Raw genomic sequence first — 24,600 nt, 5'->3', positions numbered from 1 at the left:
ATCTACTGAAACAAACTTTTGACGGCTGATAGGTCTTACAAGGGGGGCGGGCGCCCTTCCGTTGCTCTCTCTGGACTGCAACCGCCGCGGCCCCAGTACAGGGACCTCCAGCCCTGACCCTGTCTTCTCACCCCACCCACAACCTGGCCAGGGCATCTGGCGGGCAGAGGCTGGAGTTCAGGCCAGGAGGCTGTCTAATGAGGCAATGAAGCCCTCAAAGCTGCTTCAGTACCTTGAGTCCAAGCACCCTGCACTTAAAGATGAACCTGCTGAGTTTTCTCAGTGGAACAGCGTGAGCAGCACGGGACAGCAGCTGAATGCCGAGAGCCGCGAAAATTGTGGAATAGACTGGACATAAGGAACCTGCTTCCAGCATCGCTGTATTCCCTTCGTGTTTAACACTCCCACCCCCCCCGTCCCCCCGTCGGCCGGTCCGCAAGAATATTGTCAATATTAAACTGGTCAGCGGTGCAAAAAGCGGTGGGTACCCCTGGTGTTTATACATTATTTCTACTTCCGGGTTGTGGGGTTTTACTTCCAGTCTTACTGCCCCGTTGCGCATGCGTGTAACTAATCGATCTGGGGTCTATCTCGCCTTTCACTAAGTCCGAGTTAGGGGATCTTGGGCTTAAAATGGTTGGTGACCACTACTCTAAACCATTCCTATCCATCCACCTGCACAAATGTCTTGCAAATATTGTACTTGTGTACATCTTTGTTAGTCCTGGAACTCCACCTATCTCACTTTTAAAAGCATTCCACCTGCCAAATGTTCCTTTAGCTGCTAACAGCCTCTCCACAATCAACTTTCACGAGGTTCCTGGCATTGAAATTAGCCTTCCATAATTTAGAACTTTAGCTCAAGAAACTATCTTTTTCAATAATGATCTTGAAACTGACAGAATTATGGTCCTGATCCCAAAGTGTACCCCCACTGGGACATTAACAACTTGTCCAGCCTCATTTTCTAACAGGAGGTCCAATATATCCACTACAACAGAGTATATCTTGAAATGATCATAACAATATAATTAAGTTGAGTTTAATTTACTTGATGCTAATAAAATCTTTTATTTCAAAATGCCCCATAAGGTGAGAGTGCTTTCAAATGAGCTGCCTTCTCTTCCTGAGCAGTCGTGTGGAAACAATATTTTTCACTTAATCTCGCTACCTTTCAACTACTGAGATATCATTAACATTTATTTCCTTATGCACTGACAGCTGCTGAGAAAACAGATTCAATGAGGAGATCAGTCATCTCATCAACAGTCTGCAAAAAAAAGTTCACCTACAAAGAATAAAAAAAATTACAAGATTACTCAAGACTACTGAAGATTAAGAAACCATTCAAAACAGAGCTATCTTGCTCTCTCCAGCAAATGCAGTGACAATAATCTAAGGGTTGAGATGAGGGGTCTTGACCCAAAACATATTATCCATTTTCCTTCATGGATGCTGCCTGACCTGTTGATTTCCTTGAGAAGTTTGTTTTTCACTCTGAATTCCAGCTTTTGCAGTTTATTACATCTCTAAGATTAACTCTTTGCTAAAGCCTAAATGGAAAGCACACTCTCCTGATAATCTTCTAACCTTGAGAGACAACAAGAAGTGAAAGTGTTCTGAAAGTACATGAAATATTGAAAACTAAACACTATCATGACAGTCAGTTAATGTACTAATAATTTTCTGTGGAAAGTAGTAGCTAACCTTCTGAAAGCAACAAACGTATTTTAATTTAGGAATAACATACCCATCATCTTAAAAATGATTGGCATGCTTTTACTGAAGCAAAATTGAATAAATTTGCAAAGGTAATTTATAATAGTGATATCCACTCAAATTGTACAACAATAAATATATCACAGTCTCTGACTACTTGGAAATTCCAATGGTTCACTATCTAGCTGACTCACTAGTCCAGCGTGCAAGTCAGGGTCCAGACTGCTGCCTAGGGCTTTGACAGTATGGACTGTATAAGCGAATGGAGCTGGAGTTGGGGTTGAGAGCACCACAGCAGCCAGAGTCCAGAATGCTTGTATGTTCAGATTGATTTGATTAACTGAATTATACAAGCTGAAATGGACCCGGTACTGTTTGCTGCTCCCTTTAAACTCACTGGAGAAAAATTGTTATACTACAATTTACAAAACTACATGTGCAGCACATATTAAAAGTTAAATATAGTGAGTTTTGAGATTTTAATAGGAGAAACATCCAATAGCCTGGAAAATCTGCTGGTCCAGTACATCAAAGTGCCAGGGTGTCAGATTATTATAGTTTTTAACTACCCATAACCTTGCGAATGGTTTTCCCTGATGGTACATAGGATAACTGAACCACTTCCTTTTGATCCCAAAATTAATTGCACACCTGAACCGCAAATCCCCCAGGTAAAAGTACCATAAATCGAACATGCTAACCTTTTTTTCAGAAGTGAAAAATCAAAACCTTAAATATCCAGCAGCTAAAATGGCTGAGCATTAATTCAGAAATCGACTCTATAGTAACTTGTTCTGACATGCGTTATACACAAAGAAAACTTACCAAATGATCCTCATAACTCACTGATTTCTGCCGATGTCCTCTCTCAGGAAATAAGCACTGTACTCCATAAATATATTGAAATAAAAATGTACACTACTGCTTAGTTCTATTAATTCCTGTATTTCCATTTTTTATGGTTCAATTTTTTATCATTATACAAACCAGAATCTGTGAGATTGTGATTAGGACTGTAGCAGATAGAAGCTAATAACATTTGTCAAGCTCCATTATATTTATGAGGTGATTGCCACTTAATGTACAGCAATGTAATTATCAAATATTTTATCTGAAACTAATTGTACACTGCATGACAAAATTTCAAGATTTATAAACTCTTTTCATTCTGTGAACTTGATGTAGTGTCTCCATGGCATTGTCGATTCTTCATACATCCTCTACCAGCTCCATTTCAAACTTTGACTACTTCTACTGTGCGGTACTGAGACTGCCTGTCAGCTGCAGCATACTCTGTGCCACCATCTGGTACAAATATATACTAACACGGCAACCTCGAAACTCTGATTTATTGTGCTTAATTTTATTACGTGTCAGCAGCAAGATCACCTTTTTTTGCTACTAGTTAGTAAAGTTATTTGCCACATACAGTTCTCATAACGAGTTCAGTCTCCACTGTAAAAGCTAACGGCATTCCAGAGGTAACAAAACCGCTCACGTAGCAAGGATGACATTGTGAAGCAAAACAGTCCCAAACCAAATCTGAAGCGAATTGATGATCAGCAGTAAAATTTCAGGCCTTCCACAATCACAGCTAGAATTATAGGACACTGCAGCATAGAAACAGGCCCTTTGGCCCATCCAGTCCATGCCAAACCATTAATCTACCTTGTCCTATCGACCTGCACCCAGACTTTGGCCCTCCCTACCCCTCCCATCCACGTACCGATCCAAATATTTCTTAAATGTTGAAATTGAACCCTGCATCCACCGCTTGCCCTGTAGGCTCATTCCAAACTCTCACCACCCACTGAGTGAAGAAATTCCCCCTCATTTCCCCATAAACATTTTACCTTTCACTCTTAACCCATGACCACTAGTTGTAGTCTCTCCCAACCTCAGTGAGTGAGCAATACCTGCTTGTATTCATTCTATCTGTACCCCTCATCATTTTGTATCAAATCACTCATCAATCGTCTTCTTCCTAGGGAATGAAGCCTTAACTTATTCAACTTTACCCTATAACTCAGGCCCTCAAGTCCTGGCAACATCCTTGTAAATTTTCTCTGCACTCTTTCAATCTTATTTACATTTTATCTGTCGGTCGGTGACCAAAACTGCACACAATACTGAAAATTGGGCCTCAGCAAAGTCCTATGCAATTTCAATATCCTGACTCCTGTACTCCATACATTGACTTTTGAAGGCCAATGTGCAAAAGTTTTCTTTATCATCCTATCTATCTGTAATGCTGCTTTCAAGGAATTATGGACCTGTGTTCCTAGATCCCTCTGTTTTACCGCACTCTTCAGTGCCCTACCGCTCAACATGTAAGACCTACCCTCGTTGGTCCTCCCAAAGTGCTACATCTCACAATTATCTGCACTGAATTCCACCTCTCATTTTTCAGCCAGTCTAGATCCTGCTGCAAGCTTTGATAGTCTTCCTTACTGTCCACTACACCCCCATCTTGGTGTCATCTGCAAATCTGCTGATCCAGTTTACCACATTATCATCCAGATTGTTGATATACATGATAAGCAATAATAAACCCAGCACAGATCCCTTTGGCATGCCACGGGTCACAAATCTCCAGTCAGAGTAGCAACCATCCACTGTCACTCCCCTGCTACTTCTGCCAAGCCAACGTCTAATCCAATTTTCTACCTCATCTTGAATGCCAAGCGACTGAACCTTCTGGACTAACCTCTCATGGGGGACCTTGTCAAATGCCTTGCTAAAGTCCATGCAGACAACATCCACTCCTTTACCCTCATCTACTTTCCTGGTAACTTCCTTGAAAAATTAGATTGTTTAGACATGACTTAGCACGCACTAAACCATGTTGACCACCCCTAATCGGTACCTGTCTATCTGAATACTTCTATATCCAGTCCCTTAGAATACCTTCCACTAACTTTCCCACTCCTGATGTCAGGCTCACCAGCCTATAATTTCCTGGTTTATTCTTAAAGCCGTTCTTAAACAATGGAACAACATAAGCTATCCTCCAATCCTCTGGCACCTCACCCATGGCCAAGGATGTTTTAAATATCTCTGCTGGGCCCCTGCAATTTCTGCACTGGTCTACAGGATCACAGGGAACACCTGATCAGGACCTGGGGATTTATCCACCCCAATCTGCCTTGACTCCTCCTCCTCCGTAACCTGTATACAGTCCACGACCTCCTGTTTCTTTGTCTCAGTTCTGTAGACTGTGTCTGTCTTTTGAATAAATACAGATGCAAAAAAAAATCATTAAAGATCTCCCACTCCTTTTGCCTCCAAGTAAAGATTACCACTCTGACCTTCACAACCAATCTTTTCCCTTGCTATCCTTTTGCTCTTAACATATCTGTAGAATCACAGGATTCTCCTTCCCCTTGTCTGCTACAGCAACCTCATGCCTTCTTTTAGCCCTCATGATTTCCTTCTTAAGTGTTCTCTTGCATTTCTTGTAAGCCAGGGTCCCTTAAACCTGTTAACCTTGATTTTCATTCTGAAAGGAAGGCCTCCCACTTTCCAAGTACATCTTTGCCAGAAAACAGCTTGTCCCAGTCCATACTTGCCAGATCTTTTCTGATACCAACAAAATTGGCCCTTTTCCAATTCAGAATCTCAATCCATGGACCAGACCTATCCTCTTCCACAATCACCTTGAAACTAGTGGCATTATGACCACTAGACAGAAAATACACTAACTTCTGAAACCTGTCCTGTCTCATTCTCTAATAGGAAATCAAGTATCATACTCTCGCTAGTCGGGACTACTACATAAAAAAAAAACTTTCCTGAACACATCTGACAAACTCTTTGCCTTCCAACCCTTTTACAGTATGGGAGTCCCAGTTAATATGTGGAAAGTTAAAATAACCTACTATCACAACCTAATGTTTCTTGCAATACTCTGTGATCTCTTTACAAATTTGCTCCTCTAAATCAGACTCTTGTGTAGTCTATAATATAATCGCATTAACATGGTCCATACCTTTCTTAATTCTCAGTTCTACCCATAAAGCCTCACTAGATGAGCTCTCCAGTCTGGCCTGTCTGAGCACTGTCATAACATTTCCCCGACGAGTAATGCCACCCTTTAATCCCTCTTGCTCTATCATGTCTATAATAACAACCGCAGAACACTGAGCCACCAGCCCTCTCTCTCTCCCCCTAGCAAACAAGTGTCACTAATGACTACAATGTCATAATTCCACATACTGATCCATGGCCTAAGCTCATCCGCCTTTCCTACTATACTTATAGTATTAAAATATACGCAGCTCAAACAATAGTCCCACCATCTTAAACCTTCTGATTCCTGACTTTGTATGTAGGCTTAACAACATGTCTCCACAACCATTCCACTATCTGTCCTGGCACTCCTGGTTCTTATCTGTCTGCAACTCTTGTTTAAACCCCCCCCCCATGCAGTACTAGCAAACCTCCCCGTTAGGGTATCAGTTCTTCCCCCACCCCGCCCCAGTTCAGGTACAAACCATCCCTTCTGTACAGGTCCCTCCTTCCCTGGAAGAGAGCCCAATGATTCAAAGATCTGAACCCCCACCCCCAGCACCATCTCCTTAACCACTTGTTAAACTGTATGGCCTTCCTATTTCGGGTCTCAGTTGCACATGGCATGGGTAGCAATCTGGAGATCACAACTTGGTGTTCTCACTACGCAGGACCTCATCAACCCTCCTACCCATGTCACTGGTACCGATGTGGACCACAACCTCTACCTGCTCACCCTCCCACTTAACAATGCTGTTGACTTGATCTGAGATGCCCCTGACCCTGGCACCCAGGAGGCAACATATCATCCATGAATCTCATTCTCATCCACAGAACCTCCTTTCTGTTCCCTAAGCAATGAACCCCTTTCATTGTAGCTTGCCTCTTCTCCCCCACCCTTCCCTATATGCCACAGAGCCAGACTCAGATACCTGACTATTGTAGCTTTCCTCTACTAGGTAATCTCTCCCAACAGTATCCAAAGTGGCATACTTGTTGTTGAGGGAACAGTCACAGGGGTATCTGCACTGACTGGCTATCCCTTTTCCCCCTCCTGACATTCACCCAGTTAACTGCGTCCTGCACCTTTGGTGCAACTACCTCCCTGTATGTCCTGTCTACCAACCGTTCAGCCTCCCGAATGATTGTGAGTTCATCCTGTCCTGCTCCATCCAACTCCTTAACATAGAGTGTTAGAAGCTGCAGCTGGATGGACTTCTTGCAGGTGTAGTTGTCAGGGACACTGGAGGTCTCCCTGCCTTCCCACATCCTCCAAGAGGAGCATTCCACTATCCCAGGCATTCCCACTTCTCTAAATGAGCAACAAGAAAAAGAAAAAGAATAAATAACAAAGAAATATACTTACCTAGAGCCTAAGCCTTTCTTTGCCAAAGCCTCAACTCCCCACTCCTACAGTGGCCCACTCACACAATGGCTGCTCCACTTAAACTTAACTTCCCTTTTATTGGATCTTGCCAAGTGCCTAATTTATGCACAATCCAATGTCTCCCCAAGAATTGTGCTGCACAAAATGTGCCAACTGCCCCTGCTCACATCTTTTAAACTCTCCCTGCCTCTACGCAATCCAATTTCTGCTCGGGAACTGTGGCACGCAAAATGTGTCTGGGTAGATACTGTCTGGGAACAGAGTGAAAAAAAAATCAAACAAGCTTAAATTTTTGTACAGACTAACTAAAAAGGAATGGTTCTACTGTAGAGTATTTTTTGATGTGTTGATTACCACATCAAACCTTCATGCAAGAAAGTGAAGCTGCATATGTCTTTCAGTTAAAGTTCAGGGCTTCCATCCTTTCAAGGATCCCTGATTACCACTTCTGATGCAAATATCTGCAATAAGATTTCCACAGGCCCCAATTCAACACTCTTTCTTGCTCTTCTAGAATTTCCACCAACTCAATGGGCGAAGCTTGCTGCTCATGGTCACCATGCACTTCGACTTACTTAATCTGGCTTCCTGACCCAAAGTGTTCGAGATTCCAGTGGTATAGCCCAGTTGTCGCCAGGGTTTCTTTAGTGTGTTGCTGAACACAGAAGATACTTTATCCCTCAAGTTTTTAAATATTTCTGGCACTCAATCAAATAGTCAATAATTAAACCAATTCCAAACTTTAAAACTTCTTGCTTATAAAATGTTAAGACGTTAAAAATAACTACATGGAACAAACCTAAAGTAATTTTGAAAAGGAACATAGCTTTTACTTCCTGTTCTGCAGATCACTGTAATTAATGTGGGGATTCATGAATCTCATGCAGGGCAGATTGGCATGAGGTACAGGAACTGGATTCCAGTATTAACACTGAAACATCTACCAATACTGAGCATCACAGCAGCAAAGTTTAGAACTCACTATGGCTATGTTATTGGCTTTCTCATTCCACTATGCTATTTTTAAGTCCAAACTTCCTGGCATTGAAATAGGCAAAATTTGACAGCTCCAACACATAATCAAGCCTTTTGCATCAACTGATATCTGAGTTTTGTTTTGGTTTTCCCTCTCTTAACAGGTTGGGCCAGAGAAACTTCATTCTGAATTCAGTTAGTAAAATTAACATAAGAAATCCCTCAAGTCACTACAAAGGAACAGAATGGAAAAAAATTAAATATTTACCATCCCCTGATACTTCATGCCTGACGATAATTAGACAAGGTGGATGGTTGGAACAAGCAGTAAAGAATGAATGGCTTCTGATGTAACACGAGAAAAGACATGCTGGATATGTGGAATAATCTGCCATCAGTTGTGATTACTTCAGATCAAGGGATCCGAACATCAAAGAAGGAACAAAGAAAAACAGAATAAAAGATGAGAAAAGGAGGAAGTAGATTAATGAAAACAACCAGAGCAGCTAAGAGACAGATAAAAGTCAGTAAAAGGTAGCTTAACCAAGGAAAGCACTGGGAAAAGAAAACCAGCAGACACTCCAGTGGCCACTTTATTAGGCACTGTATCTAATAAGGTGGCTACCGAGTGTATGCCCATGGTCTTATGCTGTGATAGCCCATCCACTTCAAGGTTTGATGTGTTGTGTATTCAGTTGCTCCTGCACTCCACTATTCTAACACAACGTTATTCAAGTTACTGTTGCCTTCCTGTCAGATTGAACCAGTCTAGCCATTTCTGCCTGACCTCTCTCATTAACAAGGCTTTTTCACCCACAGAACTGCTGCTCACTGAATATTTTTTTGTATATTTTGCACCAGCCTTTATAAACTCCAGACAGTGGTGTGCACAAAAATCCCAGGTCAGCAGTTTCTCAAACCACCCTGTCAAGAATCACTGCATGGTCAGTCACTTACAGCACACTTCCCCATTCTGATGTTGGTTTCCATCAACAACTAAACCTCTTCACCATGCCTGCATGTTTTCATGCACTGACCTACTACCACATGATTGGCTGATTAGATATTTGCATTATTGAGCAGGGGTACCTGATAAAGTGGCAATGAGCGTATTTACACAGCCTAAACTTACAGACCTAATCTAACCACCAGTAACATCCAGGCAGTTGCAGTCAAAATTTTACTTTTTGAGATACAGCACAGGGCAGGACCTTCTGGGCTTCCAGCAGCACCGCCTAGCAATCCCCTGATTCAACCTTAGCCTAATTACAGGACAATTAAAGTGACCGATTAACCTACCAACCGGTACGTCTTTGGACTGTGGGAGGAAACCGGAGCACTTGGAGGAAACCCATACGGTCACGGGGAGAACGTACAAACTCCTTACAGGCAGTGATGGGAATTGAAACCGGGTTGTCGGTATTGTACAGCATTGTGCTAACCACTGTGCTACCCTCAAAAAGGAAATATATAAAGAATTCTATTTGTTTCCATTTCTGCACAGAAAGAATCCACTGAACTTAAAGTCAACTCTAGCTCACTTTAATGCAATACATGCCCACCCACAACTCTTTCCCCATAGCTCAGAAAATTTATTTTCCCTCACCAATTTCCTATTAAACCCCCCAACTGATCCACTTCCACCAATATTCTTTTCAAGCCCTTACTGGGGCATAAGCCACCGCCAGCAGCTCGTCAGAGTCCTCTGTTCTGGGCTAATAGCTGATCAGCCCTGAGCTTCCACATTCATCGTGCAACTTCATACGTCTTCTGGACGAAGATCCTTCCTCTCCCAGGGATGAGGTCTTTGGAGCTTCTGTTGGCATTTTTGAAAGTCTGGGTTTTCATGGAATGGGATTGCTAGCCCCATGCCCACCCCTCTTCCTTTCGTAGCTGGGCTTGGGACCCTCCGTGGTGGAGTTAATATCACACACGTTACTCAAATCCTATATCAATGAAGTATAACCCCCTTCCCACTTCTGTATTTAACTCCCCGGCAATGAAAATTAACATTTTATTAGGCTACACATTTCCCTCCTGTAAATGCAAACCAGCCTTTTGTGAATCACCCAAATCCATCTATTTCCCATCTTCTAAACGGTACGTTTATTTTTGCTTTTTCCTGCCAAAATAAATGTCGTTTCTGCTACATCTTTATTCACTCACTCAAAGAGCCTGCCTTTTCCCTCTTAACAAATTAGTTTTCTAACTGTCTGCACATTTAGCAATCAGACCAGCATCTTCATCCAAATCATTTAACTTATAAAAAGTTGAGACCACAACACCAATCGGTACCACTTGCTACATTTTACCAACCAGAAAACGACCCATTTACAGCTCTCTCCATTTCCTGTTAGCCAACCAATCTGTAACAATATGTTGCCCCACTCTGTTTTCTGCAATAATTTTACATGTGGTGTCACACGAGTGCTTATCTAGAATTTCTCTGATAACCTCAATGTAACACCTTTAGTAATTATTTCATATATTTTCTCTTCCAGCTGTTAAGCTAAAATGGCCTGTATTCCCACATAGGAATTACATCCAACTAACAGATATTGATAAATTCCATTCAGTTATCTGCTTGGGTTAGGGTTAGGGTGCTATTCAGTAACTTACAAGGTTAAATTTGGATCGAGAAGCTGCAAGGAAAATTCCTAAGCATTAGAGCTGTAAAACAACCCACAAATAGATGACATGCAGGAACAGCAGCTACTGCTGGTCTCTCAGAATTCGTGACCTTGGGTGCTGTTTGCATGAAGTTTCTACATTCTCCATGTGACTGCACTCATTTCTACTGGATGCTGTGGTTTCTTCAATTTAAATTGAATTTATTTAAATCTTACATCCATCCCATAATGTGAGGGAGTAGAAATCTTTGTAATATGACTCCGTCGCAATGTACAAACACATGAGTTTATAAGACTAACGGCTTGTAGAAAGAAGCTGACCAGTAGACTGTTCGCCCTGGCTTTAAAGCGGTGGTACCATTTGCCAGATGGGAGCAGCTGAAACAGTTTACAGTCGGGGTGACTGGTGTCCCTGATGATCTTCCAGACCTTCCTTCTGCACCCGCTGCTGTAAGTGTCCTCAATTGAGGGAAGTTCACGCCCACAGATGCGCTGGGCTGTCCATACCACTCTCTGAAGTGCCCAGCAACCAAGGTTGGTGCAGTTCTGTACCAGGCAGTGATACAGCCAGCTGGGATGCTCTCAATGGTGCCCCCGTAGAAAGTCTTGAGGATTTGGAGTTCATGCCGAACTTCTTCAGTCGCCTGAGGTGGAAGAGTCACTATTGTGCTTTTTTTTGCCACAAAGCCGGAGCGTACAGTCCAGGTGAGATCTTCGGTGATGTGTATACTAGGGAACTCGAAACTACTCAGCCTCTCAACTGCAGTCCCGTTGATGTTGACTGGGGTGATCCTGGCACCACTGTGTCAAGGTGTTAACCTCTCCTCTGTAGGCTGTCTCGTCAACACTAGAAATAAGATGTGCTGGCAGATAAACTGGCCGAAGTAAATTGCCTCTGGTGTGGCTTGGCATGTGAAAGAGTAAAAGATGAAGTGTCACACATATTATTTACCATGGGAGTTCACTTCAGCTGTCCTGATGGCAGTCTGAATCCCACCTCATATGGTCACAAAGCCCATGCTCAATGAACTACACTCTACGGTCAACATCTGAAAGCCTTTTCTTCATTGTCAGTGACTTCAATTGGGCCAAGTTCAGAATGTGTTACCAAAATACTACCAGCACTTTCCAAATGACTCGACCATTGCTACAGAACCAAACGTGCCTACTGAGGCATCCCCACCACCCTGCCCATGCTTTGGTAAATCAGACCATAAGACACAAGGAGCAAAATTAGGCCATTCAACTTGTTGTGTCTGCATCATGGTCAATTTATTATCCCATTCTCCCACCTTCTCACCACAACCTTCGATGCCCTGACTAATCAAGAATCTGTCAACCACTGCTTTAAATATACCCAATGTCTTGGCCTCCACAGCCATCTATAGCAACGAACTCCACAGACTCACCACCCTCTTGCTAATGAAATTCCTTTTCATCTTTGTTCTAAAGGGACATCATTCCAATCTGAAGCTGGGCCCTTTGGTCCTAGGGATTCTATCTAGGCCTTAAAATATTCGATATATTTCAATTAGATACTCTTTAATTCTTCTAGATTCTAGAGAGTGCAGGCCCAGGACCTCATACATTAACCCTTTCATTCCTGGATCATTCTCGCTGGTTTTGGAGAGGGTCCTTTAGAGCAGCACATCCTTTCTTAGATAAGGGGCCTAAAATTACTCACAGACCTCGTCGATCAGTGTGGTCTCACCGATGCCTTATAAAGCCTCAGCATTACAGCTTTGTTTTTATATTCCAGTCCTCTTGAAATGCATGCTCAAATTGCATTTTGTCTTCCTTAACACCAACTCAACCGGCAAGTTTACCTTTAGGGATTCCTGCATGAGAACTCCCAAGTCCCTCTGCACCTCTGATTTCTGAATTTAGTACCTATTTGGAACACAGTCTACTCCTTTATTCCTTCCACCAATGTGCATGACCATGCACTTCCCATCTGCCACTTTGCCCATTCTCCTAAGCTGTTCAGTAGATTCCCTGCCCCTTTGTATTGTCTGCAAAGTAATCAATTCTGTCATCCAAGTTGCTGATATAATGTGTGTTGGCACGTGGCCAAGTGGTTAAGGCGTTGGTCTAGTGATCTGAAGGTCGCTAGTTCGTGCCTCAGCTGAGGGAGCTTGTTGTGTCCTTGAGCAAGTCACTCAACCACACATTGCTCTGCGACAACACCAGTCGACATATAATGTGAAAAGACTTATAAAGACATATAATGTGAAAAGCCGTCCAAACACTGACCCCAGAGGAACACTGCTAGTCACTAGCAGCCAACCAGAAAAAGCCTCCTTTATTCCAACACTTTGCATCCTACCAGTCAGCCAATCTTCTATCCATGCTAGTAACTTTCCTGTAATTCCATGGGTTCTTATCTGGCTTTTTAAAATCCAAGTAAACCATATCCACTGGCTCTCCTTTGTCTATCCTGCCTGTTACTTCTGAAAATAATTCCATCAGATTTGTCAGGCAAGATTTACCCTTGAGGAAACCGTGCTGACTTTGGCCTATTTTATTATGTGTCTGCAAGTACCACGAAATGTCATCCTTAATAATGGGCTCAAACATCTTTCCAACCACTGAAGTCAGGCTATAATTTCCTGTTTTTTGCCTCACTCCCTTATTAGAGAGTGGAGTGACATTTGTGATTTTGCAAATAGACCACTAGGTTGTGCTCCTTCTCCCTTCATAAAAAAACAGAAGCTGAAACAGGAGGATCCAGTACAGGAAGTCATACAATGCTGCTTTGAGGAGATAGATGAGCTTCTACATGACGGCTCGAGTTGGTAGACTGGTCCACGTTCAGAGTCTTAGCTGCCAGCCTAGATGAGTATGCCACCACCATCATGGATTTTATCAGCAAATGCGTTGAGGACTGTGTACCAAAGAGGACAATTCGTGTGTTCCCAAACCAAGAAGTCTTGGAAGGACGAGGAGATCCACTCCCTACTGAAGTCTAGGAATGCAGCATTCAAATTAAGTCACACCGACTTGTGCAATTCATGAAATGACCTCCATAAAACTATCAGGCATGCCAAAAGACAATCCACCATTCCAAAGCTGAGTCCCAGACAGCCATCGTTAGTGGCACGGCTTACATGCTATAACGGGCTACAGAACTAAGTTAGGTAGAATCCCTACCATAGACAAACCCCTTCCCAATGAACGTAATGCATTCTATGGTCATTTTGAACAGAAGGGATTTGTATGTCAGCATCCAGCCGAACAGCCTCTAATGCACTCAGTCCCACAATCACCACCGCAGATGTAAGATCTACAGGAGATTGAAACTGCAGAAAGCCTCAGGCCCGGATTGCCTCGTCCATGGATCATACACAGATCAGCTCACAGGAGTATTTTCCGATATTTTTAACCTCTCCCTGCTTCAGTCCTACGTTCCTACCTGCTTTATGAAAAACACCATCATCTCAGTACCTAAGAAAAGACAAGGTAATGTGCCAAACGACTACCGTTCAGAGGCTCCATCATGAAGTACTTTGTGAGGCTGCATTAACCCTGGCCTCTCAGACCGCCTCTACCCACTCCATTTTGCCTACTGTCGAAACAGGTCTATATTGAAGACATCAAGTTCCCAACCCTGCACTCACCTCTGGAGCATCAAGTCAGTAAACACTTCCACCCATGATTATTCTCAATACTGGTTCTCCACAAGGGTTCATCGTCAGACCCCTATAGTACTCCCCTTACACCCATGGCTGCATGGTCAGATTGTGCTGCAAGTCCATCTACAAGTCTGCAGATGCTACCACTGCAGTGGGTTGCGAAGGAACAGACAGCTTAGTGATATGGTGTCATGACAACAACCTTTCCCTTAATGTCAACAAAAGAGATGGTCATTGACGTCAGGAAGGGAGGTAACGCACTTGCTCCTCTCTTCATCAACAGTGCTGAGGGTGAGAGCTTCAGATTCCTAGAAGCCTTGGCCTGAAGAACATGAGATGAAGAATCACTGAAAGTGGGTTCAGAGGTGTGGGAACAGTTCATGAAGGGGCAAGTGAACTTATCCCCACTGGTTCAAGAGCCTAGCTCTAGGTAGCCTCCAACCTGACAGCAGGAACATTGATTTCTCTAACTTCTGGTAATTTCTCTCCCCCCCACCCCTTCCTTTCTTTTTTCTATTTCCTGTTCTGGCTCCCCTCTTACACTTTCTCTTTCCTCACCTGCTTATCACCTCCTTCTGGTCCACTCTCCCCTCCCATCAGATTCCTTCAGCTTCATCCCCCAGCTTCCCACTTCAACCCTCTCCCTCACCTGGTTTCACCTATCACTTTCTAACGTACTCTTTCCCTCCCCCTTCTTCTTATTCTGGCTTCTTCCCCCTTCCATTCCTGTCCTGATGAAGGGCCTAGGACCGAAACATCAGCCCTTTATTCCTCTCCATTGATGCTGCCTGACTTGCTGAGTTCCTGCAGCACTGTGTGTGTGTTACTCTGGAATGGAGCATCCATGGGAAAAATGGCTTTGTGTCTTATTAACCAATTCCCTCCCCAGACACGTTCAGAGATAATACGATAATACGGGGACATAGGATCAGGAGAAGTAGAGTCTGTGTGGATAGAACTGAGGAACAGTAAGGGCAAAAGGACCCTAATGGGTGTTGTCTACAGGCCACCAAACAGTAGCATGGATATTGGGTGCAAGTTGAAAAGGGAGTTAACATTGGCATGTGGCAAAGGTAATGTCGCAGTAGTTATGGGGGATTTCAACATGCAGGTGAACTGGGAGAATCAGGATGGTGCTGGACCCCAGGACAGGGAGTTTGTAGAGTGCCTACGGGATGCATTCTTGGAACAGCTTGTACGAGAGCCGACCAGGGACAAGGCTATTCTGGATTTAGTGTTATGTAATGAACAGGATTTGATAAGCAATCTTGAAGTAAAGGAGCCATTAGGAGGTAGTGATCATAATATGTTAAGTTTTTATCTGCAATTTGAGAAGGATAAGGGCAGCTCGAAGGTGTCAGTGTTGCAGTTAAACAGGGGAAACTATGGAGCCATGAGGGAGGAGCTGGCCGAAGTTGACTGGATGGATATCCCAGCAGAAAAGACAGTGGAACAGCAATGGCAGGTATTCTTGGGAATAATGCACAAGGTGCAAAATCAGTTCATACCCCGGAGAAGGAAGGATTCAAAGGGGGGGAAAGGGACCACAGTGGTTGACAAAGGAAGTCAGAGATTGCATAGCATTAAAAAAAAAGGAAGTATGACAGAGCTACGGTGAGTGGGAGGACAGATGATTGGGAAGTTTTTAAGGAACAACAGAACTTAACTAAAAAGGCAATACGGGGAGAAAAAATGAGGCAAGCTAGCCAGGAATATAAAGGAAGATAGCAAAAGCTTTTTTAGATATGTGAAGAGAAAGAAGATAGTTAAGAACAATGTTGGGCCCTTGAGGAATGAATTGGGTGAAATTGTTATGGGAAACAGAGAAATGGCAGAAGAATTTAATAAGTACTTTAGATCTGTCTTCACTAAGGAAGACACAAGCAATCTCCCAGATGTATGGATGGGCCAAAGACATAGGGTAACAGAGGAAATGAAACAGATTGACATTAGGAAGGAAACGGTGATGAGTAGACTGATGGGACTGAAGGCTGACAAATCCCCAGGTCCAGATGGTCTGCATCCTAGGGTACTAAAGGAGGTGGCCCTGGAAATTGCGGATGCATTGGTAATCATTTTCCAATGTTCCTTAGATTCAGGATCAGTTCCTGAGGATTGGAGAATGGCTAATGTTATCCCACTTTTTAAGGAAGGAGGGAGGGAGAAAACAGAGAACTATCGACCTGTCAGCCTGACATCGGTGGTGGGGAAGATGCTAGAGTCCATTATTAAAGATGAAATAGTGGCATATCTAGATAGCAGTGATAGGATTGGGCCGAGCCAGCATGGATTTACCAAGGATAAATCATGCTTGACTAATCTGTTGGAGTTTTTCGAGGATGTAACCAGGAAGTTAGACAAGGGAGATCCAATGGATGTAGTGTACCTCGATTTTCAGAAGGCATTTGATAAGGTCCCACATAGGAGATTGGTGGGTAAAATCAGAGCTCATGGCATTGGGGGGAAGATATTGACATGGATAGAAAACTGGTTGGCAGATAGAAAGCAAAGGGTAGCGGTGAATGGGTGTTTCTCGGAATGGCAGGTGGTGACTAGTGGGGTGCCACAGGGCTCGGTATTGGGACCACAGCTGTTTACGATTTACGTCAACAATTTAGATGAAGGCATTAAGAATAACATCAGCAAATTTGCTGATGATACTAAGCTGGGTGGCAGTGTGACATGTGATGAGGATTTTAGGAGAATTCAGGGTGACTTGGATAGGCTGGGTGAGTGGGCAGATGGCGTTTAATGTGAATAAGTGTGAGGTTATCCACTTTGGGAGTAAGAACAGGAAGGCAGATTATTATCTGAACGGTGTAGAGTTAGGTAAGGGAGAAATACAAAGAGATCTAGGAGTCCTTGTTCATCAGTCACTGAAGGTGAATGAGCAAGTGCAGCAGGCAGTGAAGAAGGCTAATGGAATGTTGGCCTTTATTACAAAGGGAATTGAGTACAAGAGCAAGGAAATCCTCTTGCATTTGTACAGAGCCCTGGTGAGACCACACCTGGAGTATTGTGTACAGTTTTGGTCTCCAGGGTTAAGGAAGGACATCCTGGCTGTAGAGGAAGTGCAGCGTAGATTCACGAGGTTAATTCCTGGGATGTCTGGACTGTCTTACGCAGAGAGGTTAGAGAGACTGGGCTTGTACACGCTGGAATTAAGGAGATTGAGAGGGGATCTGATTGAAACATATAAGATTATTAAAGGATTGGACAAGATAGAGGCAGGAAATATGTTCCAGATGCTGGGAGAGTCCAGTACCAGAGGGCAAGGTTTGAGAATGAGGGGTAGGTCATTTAGGACAGAGTTAAGGAAAAAGTTCTTCTCCCAGAGAATTGTGAGGGTCTGGAATGCACTGCCTCGGAAGGTAGTGGAGGCCAATTCTCTGGATGCTATCAAGAAGGAGCTAGATAGGTATCTTATGGATAGGGGAATCAAGGGATATGGGGACAAGGCAGGAACCGGGTATTGATAGTAGATGATCAGCCATGATCTCAAAATGGCGGTGCAGGCTCAAAGGGCCGAATGGTCTACTTCTGCGTCTATTGTCTATTGTGTTCTGTCTGGAGAAATCTACCTACAGTATATTACAGGTTGAGCATCCCTTAGCTGAAATCCTGACATGATGCCACAAATGGAAAATTCCACAATGCACTGGGAAGGTTCCCAGGCGAGGAACACTATAGACAGTTCTGAGAAGTGACCACACACAGCCCGAGTGGGGCCCCGTTGGTGCCAGTTTCTCAGAAGTCATAGCCGGACCTTTGTACATTACTCACAGTACATTTCTCCCCTAGCCTCAGTGGGAAAAGCCTGCTTGCATTCACTCTATTTATACCCATCATAATTTTATATACCTCCATCAAATCTCCCCTCAATCTTCTACGCTCCAGGGAATAAAGTCCTAACCTATTCAACCTTTCTCTGTAACTCAGTTTCTCAAGTCCCGGCAACATCCTTGTAAACCTTCTCTGCACTCTTTCAACCTTATTAATATCCTTCCTGTAATCCGGTGACCAAAACTGCACACAATACTCCAAATTCGGCCTCACCAATGCCTTATACAACCTCACCATAACATTCCAACTCTTATACTCAATACTTTGATTTATAAAGGCCAATGTACCAAAAGCTCTCTTTACGACCCTATCTACCTGTGACGCCACTTTTAGGGAATTTTGTATCTGTATTCCCAGATCCCTCTGTTCTACTGCACTCCTCTGTGTCCTACCACTTACCTTGTATGTTCTACCTTGTTTTGTCTTTCCAAAGAGCAATACCTCACACTTGTCTGTATTAAACTCCATCTGCCATTTCTCAGCCCATTTTTCCAGCTGGTCCAAATCCCTCTGCAAGCTTTGAAAACCTTCCTCACTGTCCACTACACCTCCAATCTTTGTATCATCAGCAAGTTTGCTCATCCAATTTACCACATTATCATCCAAATCATTGATATAGATGACAAATAACAATGGACCCAGCACTAATCCCTGTGGCACACCACTAGTCACAGGCCTCCACTCAGAGAAGCAATCCTCCACTACCACTCTCTGACTTCTTCCACTGAGCTTATGTCTAATCCAATTTACTATCTCACCATGTATACCTAGCGACTGAATCTTCCTAACTAACCTCCCATGCGGGACTTTGTCAAAGGCCTTACTGAAGTCCATGTAGACAACATCCACTGCCTTCCCTTCATCCACTTTCCTGGTAACCTCCTCAAAAAACTCTAATAGATTGGTTAAACATGACCTACCACGAACAAAGCCACATTGACTCTCCCTAATAAGTCCCTGTCTATCCAAATATTTGTAGATCCTATCCCTTAGTACTCCTTCCAATAATTTACCTACTACTGACGTCAAATTTACCAGCCTATAATTTCCCGGATTACTTTTAGAGCCTTTTTTAAACAATGGAACAACATGAGCTATCCTCCAATCCTCCGGCACCTCACCCGTACATACCGACATTTTAAATATAACTGCCAAGGCCTCTGCAATTTCAACACTAGCCTCCTTCAAGGTCCGAAGGAATACCCTGTCAGGTCCTGGGGATTTATCTACTCTGATTTGCCCCAAGATAGCAAGCACCTCCTCCTCTTCAAACTGTATAGGTTCCATGACCTCACTACTTGTTTGCCTTATTTCCATAGACTTCCTGCCAGTTTCCTTAGTAAATACAGATGCAAAAAACCCATTTAAGATCTCCCCCATTTCTTTTGGTTCCATACATAGCCAACCACTCTGATCTTCAAGAGGACCAATTTTATCCAATTTGCTCTTAATATACCTGTAGAAGCTCTCAGGATTATCCTTCACCTTGCTAAAACACCACATAGAACAAAAAAAGATCTCACTCATGTATTGAAAGAGTGGACGTGTCAGCGTCGGAGGGAACATATGCCACTGATCATGAAACAAGCAAAGGTCTATCATGACCAACATGAAATTTGAAGGCAATTGTGAATTTTCAGCAAGCTGGTTGCAGAAATTTAAGAAAAGGCATGGCATTAAATTTTTAATGATTTGTGGTGGTAAAGCATCTGCTGATCACAAGGCAGCAGAGAAATTTATTGATGAGTTTGCCAAGATCGTCACTGATGAAAACCTAGGACCAGAGCAAGTCTACCTACAATGCTAATGGGACATAACTGCTCTGATGTTATTGCCCCAGGAAGACACTGACTACAGTTGATGAGAAAACTCCTACAGGAATGAAGGATGACAAGGACAGAATAACTGTACTGGAATGTGCTAATGCAACTGACGTACATCAGTGTAAACTTGCTGTAGTAGGCAAAAGCACACGTCCTTGCTGTTTTAAAGGAGTGAAGACCTTACAAGTCCATCATTACGCTATAGAAGGACACAGATTGCCAAGGAGATCTTTTCTGAATGAATTCACAACTATTTTGTACCAGCAGCTCGTGCACACTGCAGGGAAACTGCACCGAGTGTAACATGACCAGCATCATTACTGTGTTCAAAATAAAATGCTGACTTTTTTCACAGTTTTCATTACATTCACTTGTAATTAAATTCGATCTTTTGTTTTTATACCTTACGTAAAAGCTGAAATAAAAACAACAAACACAGTGTACTGTAACCTCTTAACCAAAGCAGGGCATCGTAGGTGGAGACTGAAAGCCTGCCATTGTCTGTTGTTCAACGGCTGATACAGGTATTCTCCCAACGCTGATGTGCAGCTTTTGTAACCCTGCACACATTGCATTTTCCTTATATTAATGGTATGTAATAAGGCGAATAAACTCTTCTGGGGCTTCCAGCTGGGTACAGGTATTGATTATAACCGAAGTTTTGATGACAAACACTGCCATCTTCATCAGGGATGTCTAGTCCGGTGGTATTCATAACCCCATCTTCCATATCTCCTGATTTGTTAGTCCTCATCCAATCAGGTTTCCACTCTCCCACCTTGTTTACAATTGAATTCCAGTTATGATTTAGAATGAGATCTTCGTCTTTGTTAAAATTCTTTAACTCTACTGGCTCCCTTCACCAGGCGGTCCAAAAAGCCATTGGTGTGGCACAGTAGTTTCATGCCGCCGAAGTCAATCTTACGGCCATTGCAAATGCAGTGTTCTGCTACTTCTGATTTCTCCAGATAATCCAAACGGATATGCCTCCTGTGCTCGCTGATGCAGGTTTCCATTGTGCAACCCACCCGGCTGATATATGTGGCTCTGCATTCACAGGGAATCACGTAAACGTCAGCCGACTGGAGTCCCAGATCATCCTTGTCCCGCATAAGCTGTGGTTTGAGCTTCCTTACAGATTTGTGGATGGTATTAATTGGTATTTCTTCAGGATCCTGATGATCCTTTCAGAAACCGTGGAAATACAGGGAAGACAGATAGTAGCGACGGCTTCTTCCTCGTTGTTAGGTTTCCTGGTTTTTCTGTCAGCCCTTTTAAAAGCCTGATTGATTTCCTTCACCTTGTAGCCATTCTGTAGGAATGTCATGTGCAATCGTCTTATTTCCTTGTGGATACTCTCCGGGTCCAAAATAGTTTGCTACTTTGAATAACCATGCGCAAGAAACACTCTACATCGGGAGGTGTGAGGCCTGTTATTGTTGAGGATACTGTAAGTCCACGTGAGTGAGTTTCTGATATTTGTCATGTCCGAGGCCATCGTCCGGTTTCAGTTGTATTAGAAGGTCCAGGAATGGGAGGCAACCATTCTTCTCCATCTCCATTGTAAATTAAATGTTTGAATGTGTGCTGTTCAGATGGTCGTGGAACTGTTGGGAGTGCCTGGAGTCCACGAGGTCACACTACGAAGACGTGTCTGAAGAAGCTGATGGATATGGCAACGTCGGTCATTGAAATGGCGGTTATAATTAATACCCGTCTCCGGCTGAAAGCCTGAGAAGAGTTTATTCATCATTTACACTGGGAAAGCACGAGATCCTTTTTTGGTATATACCGTAGATTCCGGACTACAGAGCGCACCTGATTTTTAGCCGCTGGCACTAATTTTAGAAATAAAATCATTTTTTTAAATGTAAAGGCCGCACCGGATTTTAGGCCGCACCGGATTTTCGGCCGCAGGTGTCCCACGTTGTAATATGAGATATTTACACAGAAAGATATTACACGTGAGGATTTTTTTAACTTTTAATTAAATCCATATGGTAACAAAAACAAATACATATTGCAAATGCTTTTTTTCGAACCGTGCCCGTACGCGGCTACTTTTAAATATACGTTGCGTATACTTCTTTACTGAACAACATTCCAATATCTCCTAACGACTGGTAAAAAATATATATACTGCAGCCTACCAGGAAAAGTTATTGATACCTTTAACTTAAAAGCAGAGTTCGCTCGGATCCAAAGCCGCTCGCGTAATGCCGCTCCCCCCCTCCTTTCCGTTTCATCGCAAACGGCATTTTCCCACAAGACACCGCGAAACCGGGTGTGTCGTCATAGCATCCCGCGATGTAGTACAGAAAACAAATATAGTTTAAACTAAGTAGGGTAGGTAGCACAATGCTTCGAGTGTTTTCCATGTTGATGAGGGTGAGTACAAATGACTGATTTACAATAATTTAATTGTGAAAGTGCGCTTGATTTATTGTACAATTTCATTGGACCTCTGTGAACTACTCATCAATTTTATTGGTCTACTGTTACGAGGCAAAATGTTTACGAGGCGGCATGAAAAAAACCTTGCATTAGCCGCTCTGGATTATTGGCCGCAAAGTTCAAAGCTGTTCAAAATGTGGGAAAAAAGTAGCGGCTTAAAATCCGGAATCTACGGTAATACGTTTACTGTTAAGTATGCATGTGTGACAAACAAGCATAAAGAAAGATTGCTTACAAAACAAACATAAAATCAGTCAGAAATGATGGAGATGCCTAACAGATAATGACTGTCCACCTCGGCCGCCAAAATGGTTCAATTTGTACATTATATTTTCATGCACAAAATTATTAAAATGTTATATTGAACTAGCTTCAGGGTATATGTATAAGCTGTAAATGTAACGGAAATGAATTTTCTGTTTAGACTTGGGTCCGATCCCCAAGGTATCCCATTATATAGATGCAATTATTCCAAAATCCAAAAAAATCCGAAAAACTTCCAGTCCTAAGAATTTCGGATACAGGGTATCCTGTAGAATAGGATTATAGGATGTACAACAGACATTGACCGTCTCCTAGACAATAAGGTTTGCAGTATTTACTGCCCTGGCAATTATGAACAGTAGCTGGCTACAGAAGGGACATTTACAGCACCCTTTCCCCCTTCCCTTCCTCTCCCAACATCCTCATCGGGTGTCCACTGACTTGCACCGGAGTTTAGGACCATTAACCAAGGGGAGATTTCTGATTATGCCCGGAGGAGAGTGTGGGTCGCGTCAACGGTAGGAGAGTAAGCCTACTCTTCCCCCGATATCGGCATCACCGCCGCACTAAGGTCTAGTAGATGCATCCCGAAACCTACCACCGCTGCCGCCGACCACTCGCGAATTTTACTTACATCTGCACCCTCTCGTTCTATCGCCCGCGGTGGATTCAGGTCCCAGCCGAAAACAACAGGCCTCGTGTCGCACTTCCGGCGCTCTTCGCTGTCGTCACACTGAGAGAGATAGACCGTACCCACGGACGCCATCTTGAATCCACAACGAGGCTGCACTGACGGCGCTACAACACGCTGGCTTGTTTATTAGAATTAGTCATTCATCGTTTCAAACTTAATTCGATAATTATCGATATAACGAAAAACATTATCGGAGGAGGTCACAGTTGTTCACTTTAAAACTAACCGTCCTATTCATTTAAACCTTACAAAAGCAAACAATTTTTAAAAAAATTGTCCTCATTCTGTAGGATTCTCATCAAACCGAAGCCCTGTTTGAAACGGACAACTTTGTAAGTACTCAAATCTGTTATAGAATCAATATTGACAAGATCCTTATAAGATGAATTACTTTTGTTTAGGAAAATTAGTTTCCACTTTAGATAAAATCTGCATCATTATGATTCCTGGCTTATTATGAGTGAAAATTAGAAAGCCACAGGAGGTCTTCCTAATAATTTTTCTGTTAGATGAAATGATTATGCTGAGTCAAAGCACTCGCTGTGATTGAGATCTAAAATTCTGCACTTCAAGCTTCTCTCCCGTAATAGCATTTGTAATGAACAGTGGGATTTTGAAATGAGCCATACAGATGTAGAATATTTTAAATTTTTTATTCTTGGTCGGTAACTAAGGATCAGCCAGTCTTAAAGAGGAAAAGGGGTGGTACCAAGCAGGATGCTATATCGTCCCCTGACAATATTGAAATAAGGGAATAAAAAGTTTCTGATGGGTGTCAATTGGACGTGTTGAAAACACGGTGTATAAACACAGAGTATAAACAGTATTAGGCGTGACTCTGAAACTGATTCTCACAATTGAACAGCCAGCCACATCCACTATTGTGAATCACAGAAGTAGAGTGACTACTTGAACAAAATATCAGCGTCTATGGAAACATATCCCCTCATGAACACATTGTTGAGGCGAGGAGGTGGAAAAATACTGAAGGATGTGTTACTGGTGATGTGTTACTTACTTGCTCAATGTACCACATATAGTTTTATAATTTTATAATTTTAATTATAATTATAATTTATAATTTTTGACATTTTTGAAAATGTCTGTTGCAAATATATCATTATTGTAAACAAAATATTGGATTTGTAAAGGCAGCAGATTGGGTACATAT

General features: G+C 42.8%; 1 protein-coding gene across 1 annotated transcript in view; it reads right to left on the bottom strand.

Annotated features, from left to right (window-relative positions):
- slu7 (SLU7 homolog, splicing factor) overlaps window positions 1-23,460 on the bottom strand; it is a 44,801-nt gene extending 21,341 nt beyond the window's left edge. The window contains exon 1 of the mRNA XM_073067716.1: window positions 23,370-23,460. The gene's annotated coding sequence lies outside the window, so the exon portion shown is untranslated. The remainder of the gene's footprint in view (window positions 1-23,369) is intronic.
- Between the last annotated feature and the right edge of the window lie 1,140 nt (window positions 23,461-24,600).

The sequence above is a fragment of the Hemitrygon akajei genome, chromosome 15, assembly GCF_048418815.1.
Source record: "Hemitrygon akajei chromosome 15, sHemAka1.3, whole genome shotgun sequence".
Classification (NCBI taxonomy): Eukaryota; Metazoa; Chordata; class Chondrichthyes; order Myliobatiformes; family Dasyatidae; genus Hemitrygon; species Hemitrygon akajei.
Note: the sequence above shows the minus strand (reverse complement) of the source record. Positions and strands in the feature narration are given on the sequence as shown.